Below are 15,340 nucleotides of genomic sequence, written 5' to 3' on the forward strand. Positions count from 1 at the left end.
AAACTGGCCTTTTATCACACTGACAGCATATCAGCACAAGCACCTCATACCAACTGTCAGGGTCCAGGACACTGTTCCAGAAGTCTTGTGTTTTCCTTCAGATGAAACTTTGCAAACCTAAGCTGTGCTGCCATGTTCTCTTTAGAGAGAAGATGCTTTCCTTTTGAAACCCTTCCAAACAACCCATATTTGTTCAGTCTTCTTGTCACAAACTTTAACATTCAACACGCTAACTGAAGCCTGTAGAGAGACGTAGGTTTTGGATTATTTTTTTTAAAGATTCTCTGAGCATTGCACAGTCTGACCTTGGGATGAATCTGCTAAGACATCCACTCCTGGGATGATTGTGAGCTTATGTCCAGACCAGCAAACTGCCAAATCTTCTGCTTTTATAGAGGTGGATACACTTGCTAATTATCAGTTAATGGTTATCAGCACCTGGACACAACTTACCCCCTTAGTTCCTTTGGATGTCCTTCGTTTTTTCCTCAGTCATGTGAAAATTTTTCTTTTTCACATGACCATAAATGCCAGCAGATATTCGCACTTGGTTCATTCACATGTGTCTAATGCCAATCTGAATGAACCAGAGTGTGTGATCTTTCTAGAGTTGGGAAGTAACAATATAAATTTACCCAATTATGTTTCTCTAGTACAGTTTTGAGGTACTTGTGCTTTTTATTTATACTCTTTTATGCTACTTCTTCCTTCTACTAAGAGAAATCTGCATGTCTTTTATTAGTCTGTTTTAGCCCCTATAGACATTTTTACATAATAGATGCTATAACAACTTTTTAAAATACAAAACAACACATGGTTAAACTCAGTTTCCCACCTTTTTGGCTTCTGACATTGTACAAAGAAGCAGTGTGTAGTTAGTGAAAGCCACATTTCAGATGTCTGTGAGTTGGTTCACCAAATGCTGTTTTGTTTTGCCCTTTCAGCTTTTTGCATGGTTTTGTTTCAATAAAAGGTTGAATGGTCAGATATCTAATTAAAATATCAAGGACTGGACATAAAGTCCATAAAATGAAAACAGATTTTGTGCCTCTGCTCTCCTCTCCCATTAGTCCTCCCAACTTCTTAGATTTATCTGGTATTCAAATAAATAAATAAATCTGTTTATAAAGCAGCTCAAACTAATTTTATCTCCAGCAGCTAGAAATTAAACAGGCTGCTTACACACTAATGCTTCCTCCATTAATAATCCAATGATGTCATTTCAGTAAAATAATGTACCACTCACAGGCACCAGAATAGTTCTTTTGCTTTAATATTTTAACTACATTTTGCTTTCACTTATTTTCTTTCACTCGAGTAGTGGTTTTTTTTTTTGCCATGCAGGACTTTTATTTGTAATCAGATATTTTCAATAAAGATCCATACTTTAACTTAAGTAAAGGATTTGATTACTTTTTCCACCGGTGTTTTCCTTTATTTGTTTTTTTTAAACCACTTTACCGCCTGGGAATACTTTTTCCTTGACACGCGAAAAAAGAAACCAATTTCACACAGGAAATTACCTTCATGCTGTCTTCTAGCAAAAGGTTTAGTTAATGTCTTACACACTTAAGCACTGCTAAGTAATGCATTTTCTACGTCTTGGAGTGCCAGTGAAAGCAAAACAGCAGTAATAAGTGTAACCTAAACAATAATGTAGTGCAACACAGTGATACAAACCCTTAAAAATGGTGTCTGATAAACAAGCTTCTTTGCGGTTATTAATAATGTTAACAGTAATGCTGGGGATCAGACGGTGCACAGTATGCAGAGGTGTTGTGCACTGATTCACTACCTGCTGGTAATACTGGGCATATGTGCAGGAAGGGGGGGGACTATTTGCACTGATCACCCACAAGAGGAAAGCCAATGTGTATATTTTAAACACTCTAATTCCCCTGAAGTACCTCCCCTCTCCCTTGCTCTCTCCCTGCTCCTGGTACACTCATTACTGTTGGAAATGATGCAGTAATACTGAGAGGAGGGAGGCGGGTGGGGGAGTTGGAGCAAGTAGCAGACAGTGAGGGAGACAGAAACAGAGAGAGAGAGAGAAGCAGAGGGGGAAGGCAAATTCGTGGTGGTATCTATTTCCCCCTGTTGCTGCCTCTGGGTCTTTTTTCCCCTCCTCGCTCTCTTCTCTCCTTATAAACCTTTGAAATATTACAGTTAGCTTTTGGGCGCATATTGCTGTCTTTTATGCACAGCGGATGAGATTGCTTCTGAATGCATTATGATCCAGTGTTGGTTAAGTGTGCGCCTGTGTGCCCGTGGTATGTCTGTGTGTGTGGGACACCAGAAGTGGGTTTCCTCTAAACACCCACCGTGGCATCAGTGTGAAAATACTGAGCAAAAAATTTGTGTACGTGTGGAGGCAGATAAATATTCTGACAGAAGCATTTCTGTACCACTCGTATAAACAAGACCAGAGTTCCATAGAGGGGGTGGTTAAGGGTGATTTCTTTTAACAGCTAAATATTGCACAGTTCAAGGCAAGCCGAAGCTCTTTTCCAATGCCGCACTCAGTTTATGAACACGACATACCTGAGCTATTATCTGAGACACACCATCATCTGTGAGTCGCTCTGATAGCACTGTATGTTGTTGGTAATCGCTTGCAGCACCCAGAAGAAATTCAGATAAACACAAAGACATCTTAATAGAAGATGTTCTCCATGCTCTTAATAGACCGATACTTTCTGATCTAAATTGCAGAATTGTGACAGACCGCTAAATGAAGCTGTAGGCATTTCATGCAATTGTGGAGAGGGTTTAAATTAATATATAAATGTTCATATGGAAGAAACAGTATTAAATAGAGTTAGGGGCATTTCAATAATGATGTACTGATGAAATATTACCGGTGATAATGTCCTGAATACTTTTTGAATTTGCTTTGTTTATTTATTTATTTTTCTAGGCTTTTGTGCAGCTGTCACTCTCAAGCAAAGACCCTTTCAATTCACCTTAAAAGTGAGCATGGAGGCTATGATAATAACCTAACCTCCAAAATCCAGGGACAGGCCATCCTCTGGCACAGATATATGACCATCAATAACCTTTGGATTAACAAAGACTGGACAAAGAAAAGAAGAAGCACCTTTTCTTGAAGCAAAACTTTTACGAATTTCATTAATAAGACTGAAACACATTGAACTTTACAACAAAAAAGTGGCCATATTTAAAAATATCTTTGAGCTGTCTCTCTCTGGGCCCCAATTTCCTTTGCTACAGACAGAGAGAGATGTTGATTTTCAGTACTTGCTCTCCTTTTATTATTCTAAATTGAATAATTTGGAAATGGTTAAATATAAGCCTGTGATGTTTGGTTTCATAGGAATCAAAATGGTAATAGTAGTAGTAATAGTAGTAATAAGAGCCCAACATGTCCCCAGTATAACTATTAATCTAAGGTCCAGTTTCTTTTATAGTTTCATTAGAAGTAACCCCAAAAGCCACATTTGTACGAAGCACCTTTGACTCTTTATTGGGCAGGAAAGAAGAAGTCAATACTGCCACCTGCGTAGAAAGATCAGTATGATTGTCAGATGCTTTTTTTGCATTCACAGTCCTGTGAAAAACAAGACTTTCACAGGAGTGCACAGAGTCCACATAAGTATGCCTCATGATTTAATAACTTTCAGAACCACCTTTAGCAGCAATAAACTGAAGCAATATGGAGCAATTTTTAGCTGTCAGACAGACGTTTGCACATTTGACTTTAGAATAGTTTGGAATACAGAAGAGTTCATGGCTGCAAAACAAGTAGAAATCATCAACTTCCACCATTTTGCTCGACAGTAGGTAAGAGTTGTTTGTGCTGATGTGCTCTGCTTGGTTTTCATCAAAGATTTCATTTTGGTCAAAGAGCACCACTTTCTCGTTTGTCCAGAGGACATTATTGCAGAGGTCTTGTAGTTTGTTAAGCTACATTGTTGCAAACATGTACATTTGCACCAGGGATGATTGTGAGACCGTGTCAACACACAGCTGAACATTCAACACCAGCAAACTGTCAAAAATATCTTCTTTTAAGGTTGTACAAAGCTTTTTTTAAAGGGCTGCATGAACATTTTCTGTTTCACAGAAACTGAGTATGAAAACTTCTTCATTCTGGATGCAACTTTTGCTCTTCACCCTTCAGCTTGATGCTGATCCACAGATGATTCTGCCTCACCATGGCTCAGCATCACACGTGCAGTAACCAAACCTTCTTCTCCGTTAACTTGGTATTCTGAATTCACAGTTGTCTTGTTTCTTTTTCCGAAACACTAATCTAAATTCATGACCACATTTATTGACTGTTAAGGTGATGTCAAGGTGAAGATCACATGTCATTCACATTTGATTCACATCGATCGTTTGTTATTAGTGTAATTGGCATCTTTGTTGCTTGCTTGCTTACTTACTTGATAAATGCTAAAAAGAAACTCTAAACTCTATTATTAAGCTGAATTTGTCTCTGAGGCTGTCACATGATAGTAAATTATAGATAATACAATATTGCCCCATTATCAATCAAATTTCCCTACAGTGTATTCAAATTGACATATATTAGTATGAAATTAGGATACAAATATGTATACAATTATCTGTGTGGGAATTTTTTCTTTACCGCTGACTGTATTTATTATTATCTGTGAGCATGAGCGTGTGTGTTCCCAATTACAGTACCTAAATGTGTGCGCATAAACTATGCACTTGCACAGTTTGAGTGCAAGCATTTGTACTCTCACCCAACGTTGATTTCCAAGAGTTTGCATCAGTGAGAATATAAAATGCCATGAACAGTTGCGTCTGCATATGGGCAAAGTCATGCACACATTGGTCTTTCACTGCAGATTGATGGGAATGAAATATTCTTTAATCTAAATGTAAATGGAAGTGAAATTTACCGGTGGGTTCTATGTAATTACCACTGCCACAATTTATTATACTTGTGTTTGTGTAAGGTGGAGAGCAAGAAAAGGAGAATATGAGAGACAGAAAAAGGGAATTGGAGTGGTGGAGAAAATAAAGAGAAGAAATTCAAAGGCCTGTGGAAGGCCTATCAGAATGACAGAAAAAGAAAGGGGAATGATTTATATTTAGGTATGGTTTCATGCTTGAGCAAAGTAGGTGTAGACTCATGCTTAAGCGAGAGAGAATAGGAAATAAGAAGCTATTCAAATCTCTTCAAAAGTGCCCACTGAGACAGAACCCCGAAAAAAGGAGGGGAGGGTAAAATATGGGACAAGGGCCAGACTTTGGTTTGGCTGAGCTGACAACCTGACTTAGATGTGGACCTGATATCATGGGCGGTGGTCAATTAGTCACTCTCTGGTAAAGGATGATATGTGTGATATATGGTCAGAGTATGAGTAGTGTTCTGTCCTGACTTGAACCCTGCTGGCCCCGCAGTCGATGTGAAATCATGTCAGAGGCAGATGCACTAAGAAAGATAGGCATCATTAAGGTGTGCTGCTGTTCCAACGCTATAATGAGACCACAACTCTCACTCATACATATTTGTAGAAAGTGTGTACGTTTATTTGCGCATATTTTTCATTTAGTTTCTCACTGCGCGTTTGCATCTGTATTTGCATACGTTCGCTCAAGCTCCTTCTGCCATGTTCCAGTGGGTAAAAGTTTGAAGATGTAGTTTTTAATGCACTTCAACAGAAATTCATTTCACATATCTCACAAAATCCTCCCAGCACCTCCACTTTCCTCTTTTGCCCCCTACTCCCCCTCTGCAGCCCTCTCACCTCCCCTGGCTTACTCCCTGGAAACTAATTAGCATATATTCTCCTGCAGATGAAAGTAATGGCCTTAGAGTTAGCACTGATATAGACATACACAAAACCAAATCCAGAATGGGTCATTATCTGTCCTGAGTGTGTGTCTGTTTGGACACACATCCATTGGCTTCCCGGCCCGTTTTGTAAATTTCTCTCCTTTTGTTATTTGTGTTTGCAAGTCACTGCATGTGTGCCATGAACTTTTACTGCATCGATCAACCCCATACCTGTTCGGCATCGTGGAGCCCTATTCAAAATGCTATTCACTACATCAAAAGATGCTGCTGTGTCTGGCTGCCTGAAAGCACATGAATATGTTTCTCTTGTTTGCGACAGTAGAGAGTTGTTTAGAATGGCACTTAGGTTATTTATTGGAATATCAGTGGTACTGTGTAAATAATACATAAGGTCTGTTGATGGGTCTTTGCTTCGTCCCAGAGGACAGTGTGAAACACACGGAGGAAGCACACACGGCCAATTTCAGTCAAACAGGGGAGCACACTCAAGAGTCCTCTCATCTACAGTTATTGTACTTCAAAGCAATGACAGTTAAGATTAAATGCGATGTTAGGGAGCGCAGAGGCTGCGCCACCCCACATCAGTAATTGTATAGGTTGAGAGGAGAAAAGGGGGGTTAGAACAGAGTGGACTGAGTAAGGAGGACAGCTATCATAGCGGTCCAAGCTGATTTGGAGAAGCCCTTATCGGGCCTGGCTTGGTGCCCCTCTGCGCTTGGCTGCAAGCCACGCCAAAGAATGCCTAGTAGGGTCAGAGGAAGTGAGGTCATGTGAATCACGGACACACTTAAAGATCCACTTGGCAGCAAATGGCGAATTCATCACTGAAGGTCAGACATCCACCACCTAAGAGAGAAAGACTGGCATTTTGCTGCACTAGAAAGCGATAGAAAGGGTCTATAAGGGAAGACCGAAGGAACGAGAGAAATAATTTCCATCTTTCTTTCTGTTGTTCTTTCGAAACAGAGAAGTGCAGCTGGTGCAGAGAGCAGTATGTTGCAGTAACATATAGCCCACCAAGGGAGCTTTATAGTGTTGTTCTTATGCTTGTGCTTGAAAGCAGAGATGCCATGCAGATAAACAGCAGCTGCTCCTCTATTCATTTTGTCCTTTCTTCCATCCAGATGCACGCACAAACACATTTTAATCTCAACAAAAGAATTGTATTTCTCAGAGAATTAAGCACAAGCTTGTATCTGTGTATCTTAGCTCTGGAGTATGTCATCCCAGTGGTGAGAGCTTTTGGAGCCAGAGGACCAGTACAGTGACCCGACTCAGCCTGCTTTAATCTAATCAGTCTCTTCAACTTCCTAATAGGCTGGTTTCCCAACAGTCTGCTCCACTGGGACAGATGCTGCTTTTATCTGTTGTACGGCTGTTTACTGATCAGGGGTCAGGAAGCTGCCTCACTTTCTGTACAAGAAACCAAAGCTCCATCACAGCACATTACATCCAGGCTTACAGTGATTAATGTGCTAGGGTTTCCACTTCTGTGTTTACTCTATGCACAAGCGTGTGTGTGTGTATGTTTGTGCGTGGCCTTTAATGTGCATGGCTGGGTCTATCAGCTGGACTTTAATCTAATCTGGTAGCAACCCTGCCACGGTGACCTGTAATGATTTAGAGCTGACCCCATCTCTCTAACTCAATACACTCGTTTCCACTCAGCTGCAGCGTGCATTTGTGTGTATGTGTATAAGTGTAAGATCAAGCTTGCGTATTTGTCAATGGCCTTGTGTCTTAATCTCACCCCTCACATGCTCAGTCATCGATCTTCTCATTCATACACTTGAGTTCAAAAGCAGCTCACACATAGCCACTGTTATTCTCTGTCTTTGTCTTCCGTTTACTTCTTGACCTTCAGTTTGAGTTTATGGGAATAACCTCCAATCCTGTAAACAGGCCACAGCCACCCCCCACACACACACACACAAACACACAAACGTACATGGGTACACACAGATAATGGTTATTGGATTCATAACTGGGGAGACTCCTATCCTCATGCTCTCTGTGCAAGATGAGAGGCGGTGAAATGAAATTCTCCCACAGCAAAGCTCTGCTCTTACCTGGGATTTAGAAAAGCTCTTGTAGGGCTCTCTCTCTTTCTCTCTCTCCCTCTCTCTCTCTCACACACACACACCTCAAGGCTAGAAGAGGAAGTACATCCAAAGACTGAGAAAAAGAGTGGAAAATAAGCAGAGAGAGCAAATGAGAGTCAGGGAGACATCGAGGGATTACAATGAGGCAAACTGGGAATGGTAGTGGTATGACAGGGAGGGGAAAAGAATCTAGAAAGATACTCAAAAAAACATGAAGTGAACTGAGTGTCAGACAAAATTAATATGTCTATCTAAGAGGCTGAAAAGAGCCACCCTAAGTGACCAAGAATGGTCCAGGGACTTAGAGGAAGAAAGAAAAAAAAAAATAGCACCAGGGAACTTAGTCTGTGGCTACTCTTTCACCCTCCAAAAAACCCACAAAATAGTCAAATCTTTTAAGATTTTTCCCCAAACAATGTTAAAAACACCCCCAGTGAGTTTGCTGTTGTCATACCTAGAAAATAAAACAGATTATTTCACACTGTAAAATAACCTACATCCTCAAAAAACCAAAACAAAACAAAAGAAACAGGAAAAGAAAAACGCCCTGCAAAAAGAGCTGCTGTAGAAACCCTGCAGCAACCCAGTTCATTTTATACCTAAAAGAAACTGAAACATTACATATGCAGGTTTATTTCAACCTGTGATCAGTTATACTTCAAAAGAATCAGTCTTCTGAGGTAACATGCAAACATGAACAGTGACAAAAACACAATTTGTGGTTGTCATAATTACAGCAGTACAGTGCATAACTCAAGGAACGGTTCTCTTAAGAATTATGCATTGATTAAATTGAGACCACGGCAAGACAGTGAATCTCTCAATTACCTGCCCAAAGCAATTAAATGGCTGCCATGACTGTGTCCATAAAATACTGTGTTTCTTTCACAGATCATCTTTTCTGTGTTGTTAAGCGGAGTTATTAAATCGGAGAAATGATTTGTGTTGATGGAGTAAGTGTGGCTGGAAGAATCCTGTGCAGGATTTCATGAAGTTACTATTTTAATTATGTCAGAGCAGGGAGAACAGAGATGAGGTCTCAGCAGCCCTCTTGCTCTTCTGTGCAATCGGTCTATCTTTTAATTATCCACCACTCCTGTATGGAAAGCAGAGGGTTGCTGTGGAAAGGCGGAGATAGGCTTCTATTCTCTCATCAACTGCCTGATAGAGTAGTGTGATGACTTAACGATTGATTCCCCTTTCTCTCTCTCTCTCTCTCTCTCTCTCTCTCTCTCTCACACACACACACACACACACACACACACACACACACACACACACACACACACACACACACACACACACACCACATATCTATCTTTCATGTGTCTTTTATTGCAGTGGCGGAATAATCTTTGTCATTTTAAAAACATCTCTCCCAAATATTCACAGTATAAAATCACTGATGATCTTAAAGGACAACACCACTGTTTTTTTTTTATTAAATATTTTATATTCACATTAAAGTAAATAACATTTTGCAAATGTTGCTGTTGTTGTTTGGGGGGTGAGAGTGTCATAGTTCTTTTCATTTTTTAATAATATGATAATTAATAAGCAGACACCTGAAATGTATCGAGTTTTCTAATCCATCACCTTGAACATCACGTTGACACAATTTTTTCTCATTGTCATTGACTGGTATTTTCATTTACATGCAAATCAGAGGAGAAGAGCCTGTGATGCATTATCACGCTATTGTAGGTTCTGCAAAAATAGTGCTGAATTAGTGCTTACAGTGATGGATTACACAATTCAAGAGACTGTACTAAGTAATCGTCATCCCTAACTGCTTTGAATAGGGCGTGGTAAGCAACCCAAATGATTATGATAATGATTATTATCATTATCTGTTTCAGAGCACTCCTTCCCATTTAGAATTTCAATACATTTTAATTTTAGTTGATTGCTCCATCATACATATTCATTCACTGATTCAAAATAAGTTTGCGTTTTTAATGATCGTGGACTAATTGTGACGCAATCATGCCACTATGTTGAAGTTACAATTTAGCCAGTTGAGAGTTTAGATTTTGCTGCCAACATCTCTTCAATGTCCAAATATTTTCTGGGTTTGATGGCTGGCAGATTTCCACAGTCACCTGTAGTTTGATGACTTGTCTGCAAATACTTGACGATTAATTGCAGAACCCTAGTGAAACTATAGAAAGTGTGAAACAAAGTGGAAATGAAAGTGTTTTGCTGTGGCGCTAAGGCAAAACGTAATTTTTTCCCCCACACTTTCAAGTTTTAAAAGCACTCGGCTAGTAGTTAGACACTGTTTGCAGGATTGCAATACAAACTATGGGTCACTGCAGCAATCTGCCAGTGTCGAAAGTAACACTGAAGGTGCAGCAGTCTCTTTGTGAACATCTTCCTTCATCTCCCCAAGAAACCACTTGCCACCTGGTCAAGGAATACACATTTTTCCCTAGCCACCGATAGCTACAACTCTTGGACAATGTATGTTATGACATCATGAGAAACCGCTTCATACAGGAGAAAAAAAATGTCAACAGAAGGACAAAGCTTGTAGCAGCAAAATCACTTTCATTCTTTTACTGCACTGCTGTCAAACTCATGTTACTTAATTTACAACAACCTGCAGCCCTTTGTGATCTCAAATGGGCAGTTTCAGTTTTACAACAGGGCAATAGCCCTAATCAAAGCTAACAGCTTACCTGATTGGCTACCTCCCTCGACTTTTTGATGGGGGCAATAACAATAACAACAAAGACAACAACAACAATAATAGTAATAATGTGCAATAAACATACACTCATTCTTTTTATTTATTAAGTTAAGTTACTGTGTTGTGTTGTGCGTACGGTAATGCCGACGTGGGACAGTTTCCAATTTTGTTGTACTGTTGTACTAGGTATGACTGTGCAATGACAATAAAAACTTATCTTCAGAGAAACTACTAAGAAAAACCCCAAACTGATTATAAAAAACTTCCAAATTTGACTGTTTCTTTTAGAGTAGCACATTTTAATGAACCATCCATTTATAAAAACAGATGGTACCCCTACCCCACGTTCCTCCTTCCACATTAGGGGGATCTATCTGGTCTGGCAGCTGCTGACAATCCTCATTAATACCAGCACCAAACTAAAGTCTCAGGCCTAAGTTGTTGCTCACCTTCTGTCCTTCATTCTCTATCATTAAACACTGTCTAGTTGTTTTTGACATTGTGGTCCTTACCTAGTGAAGTGCAGTTTGCATTCGGTTAATCTATTACAATCACAAAGCTACTGTTGTAACTCAGAGAAACTTGTTGGCATCGCCTCTTTGCTGAAGTGTCTTACTCTGGGGCAGGGCAGGCCATAGGTCATGTCTTTGTCAGTAGGAAGGCCATAAAGCTGACAATGATCAGACCTCTGGCTCAGATTAAAATAATAGTGCAGACATGACGTGATCTATTCTTTACGACATGCAGCACAGTGCAAAGTATAGTGAAAAGTCCAAGAATTATGCTGTTATTCTCTGTAATTTTCACATTGGGACGGTGGGTCGATTAGGCAGTGTCAGACATGCAGTGAAATTCCTCTAAGCATAAATTGTAAATATCTTGTCTTAACATCTCCAATTTTTCAAATAAAAACTAAATTCAACCTTGATAATAATGCTTCACATAGACATGTATGGTCCAATTCAGAGAGAGTTTATTTTATATTTATATATCACTAGCACTGCTCAATTCTAAAGCAGGGTCTGAATTTATAGGGCTCGTACTATAAAGTGCTGTCCAGTTCAAAGTTTTGCTTTAAGTATGTTTTTTTATGCCAAAACCTTTTTATATTTTTGATACTGTGAGTAATACTTTCTGGGAAAAGTATCTTTTCCTCTTTTTTTATAAGTCAGTTGGTTTTTGAATTTTTTGAAGTTGTTGAATTTTATTACCTCCTACTTTATTATATTAGCATTTCAGCTGTTTTGTAAAGTTCAAAATGAACTTACTGCTGTGCTTTGTATTCAAATCTATTTAGAAATTTAGGACGTATTGTGATGTAGATGTAAAATACGAGTATGTTTGTGTGTGGGAATTTATTGTGTGCATGTATACGCTTGCTTTTTTACTATAATTTGTAATCTATAATCAATCATTGGCTCTCTTCCTGATTCTGGGCTTTTTTGCTAGCTTTTGTGAAAAGCTACTCTATCGTTTTTCTCTCTTTTTCTTCCTATTTTTCCCAAGGGAAGTGTCTATTTTAGGAACCTGATGTTCTCTGACAGCTCTCACACATTCCTCTGTGGCATTAATGCCAAAAGAGGCGCACAGACACGATAACACATATACACGCACACATTAAAAGAGAAAGCGTGTACAGCTACACACAGGACTACTGTGTCTTGCTAACATCAACATTTACAGAAGTCCTCGGGTCATGTCAGCTGCAGGACTAAATTGGTTGCAGGACAAAGAAAAATCCTACACAATAGAAAGCAATTTTCCCAAACATGCACAGAGCATTACCACATACAGTATGAAAAATTACCATACAATGCAACACGGTGTGGCATAGCAGCACTCTGCTCAAAAGCACAACGTCACCGTACAGGACAATAAAATTCGCTGCCGTTTCCCTCATCCGTTTAGTATCGAGTGCAGTCTGGCTGTCTGTGTTTGGGGTCTGCCGGCCACAGTGATATGATATCTTGTCATAGTTTCTGTCATAACTTGTCAAGTAAGATTATGACCAGCTTCAGACATGCCATAGAAAGGGTGAATCACATTCTGAGGCTTTTTTTACTGTGAGTGTTTGTGTCTGCACACATGAAAATAGGGCAGAACAATACAAGTCATATATATGATCATTAACTCTGTTCTTTATTCTTTTTCTTTTTTTTTGTGGTGAAACACACACCAAAAAAGGATGATACTTAAATGTCATTGTATAGCTCAGGAAGTCTAATTATACTCGTCTGCTGACACAAAGACGTTCCACTGGCTCCTTCTTTGAATCTCCATGGGTACCTGACACGATACGTGACCTGGACAAAGCTGGAGGGATTAATGGCTTTAGGACCGTGCGGACACACACCCAAACACATTAGCAAAAACACAATAAAGCACGTGCTCTTTTAACACAAAGGTACTCCTTTCACACATAAATTATTTGACATGTTGGGAAATATTTGTTCACCATATTCACTTCTGTAGAGATTAAGCTAATTATGAGGACTCTGTCCCACACATATGTGATTGTTAGCATTATAGTTTTCGCCAGTGTGACACAGAGGGCAACCTACAGCACTGAAAATAAATCTAAAGCAGCAGTGATTTAAAAGAAACCGAAAAACATCCTTACAGCTTACAGCCTGGTATAAAAGAGTTTTGTGATTAAAAAAAAAAATCATCCATCTAAAACTGGCATTAAGGTTGTGGCAGCACTGATTGATAGGTGTTCTAACACAGTCAGCTGGATGGTCCAAACCAGTGAGTGGGTCAAGGTGGTTATGTCTAAAAATTTACAGTGTCCAGTGGCAAGGTTATAATCTATCCAGAAGGTGAAAAAGTAATTAGAATTTAGCAGGAAACTAATGTCTGTCATGTTACTCTATTTCAAAAATAATGGGGCTGTGGCCCTGTCAACATTGTAAGTGCCTGTGCCTCGCTTATATATGTGTTCTGAAGTGTTTTCTGCTGATTATGAAGGCTATCAGCGAGGCTTTTCTGAGTAATTATAGATTTTTTCTCTGTAAGCCAATCAGAAAGGACTATGCCTGACTCCAAGCATGTCAGAGTTCACTGCTCTCAGCATGGTCACACAGCAATTAACCTGCACTTGCTGTACAAACTGTCACTCCCCTAAACTCTGTCTCTTTTTCGCTCTTTCACAAATACACACTCATATGATTATACTGCAGGTATTACACATTTGAATTGCATGATTCTGCACCACTCCTGAATAGATTTCATTTTAAAGAAAAATAGTCTCTACAGCATGTTTTCCTCATCAAATACACACACAGTACGAGTGTGTCGATTCCCTGCATCAACACACTCTGTCTTTCCATTCTCTCAAACATACACACGGGTTCCTACTACAAGACCTACTCTAACACTAATCATGACTTGCCTAAACCTAATTTTAACCAAAACCTAACCTCACTCTAACCTTCATCCAGAGTTGAATGATTTATGTCATGAGGAGGCAGGTTCCCTCAATGTCAGTAATACAAAATAACAGGCGCACGCACACAATGCATCATCCAGTGTGTGATTTTCAGCCTGCCGACACCTGCCATTTCAGGTTTGCATGCTCTGCAATTTTCCCACAGCTTTGCAGCAAGGACGCTACCTCAGGACACACAAACCCACACACCTATCCACACATACGCACTTCATTCATGATTCATGCCTGAATTCCCTAATATTTGATTGCCACAAGTCATTAATTATTTGTGCTTCTCTCAAAATATATCTTCCTGCATGACAAGGACATGCACCATCTTTCTGTCCATCACAGACTTTCATGCTACACATGCTCAGATGCATCGACATGTATTAAGTTTGAAAAAGGCCATAGGCTTATTTGCATGAATTATAATTCTTAACAACTTTTTTGTAATTTGCACTTCACTACTAAGCAAGCTTCATAAAATAACAAATGCGGATAACAAGTATGTCTTACATTTAATGTTATCTATGCATCCGCAGCAAGTTAAATTCTTTGGAATGATAGACACTCAGGCCTCTTTGTACACACATGCACACGGAAATAAGTGAAGAAATGTTGTTTTTGTTATGGCAGTTTGGCAGTATATGAATATTAGATATTACTCCCCAATCATCATCCTTATTTATTCATTACCTGCTAAATGCGTGTTTCTTATCGCTGCCAGCAAGCCATCTGCTATTTGGAAACACAATAGAACATCACAGAAACATGCGCAATGGCAATCAGAAGTACAGTTTTGTAGAAATAACAGATTTGTTGAGAAGACAATGAATAATTCTCCTTTTCTATTAAAAACCTACATGGGACTGAAGAATGCGCAAGAATCTGGTGTTTCTTATCAGCGCTGACAGTTTGTACAGTTGTATTTTCTCCAGGGTCGCTAGAAACATGGAAATGCTGAATAGTTGTTAATTACTGGGAATAACATATTAACACACGCACATATACACACACACTCTCTCTCTCTCACACAGACATATATATATAAATTTGACAGAGAGAGATGGGGTAATTTAAAGGCAGCACATCCATGTGTATGTTTCTGACCAAACTGTCAGAAGAAACCTTTAACAGGACCTGTGCTCACAGCCTAGCACCTTGCAGCTTGACTGACATTCACCAAGGATTGGCCTCCCCAGACCATCACTGATCCACCACCGAACCAGTTATGCTGGATGATGTTGAAGGCCGCATTATTTTTGCAGCGGTGTCTTCAGTCTCTTTCATGTCTGTCACATGTACTCAGTGTGAGTCTGCTC

Source organism: Perissodus microlepis, chromosome 11 (assembly GCF_051167445.1).
Source record: "Perissodus microlepis isolate ML-2025 ecotype Zambia chromosome 11, ASM5116744v1, whole genome shotgun sequence".
NCBI classification, from domain to species: Eukaryota; Metazoa; Chordata; class Actinopteri; order Cichliformes; family Cichlidae; genus Perissodus; species Perissodus microlepis.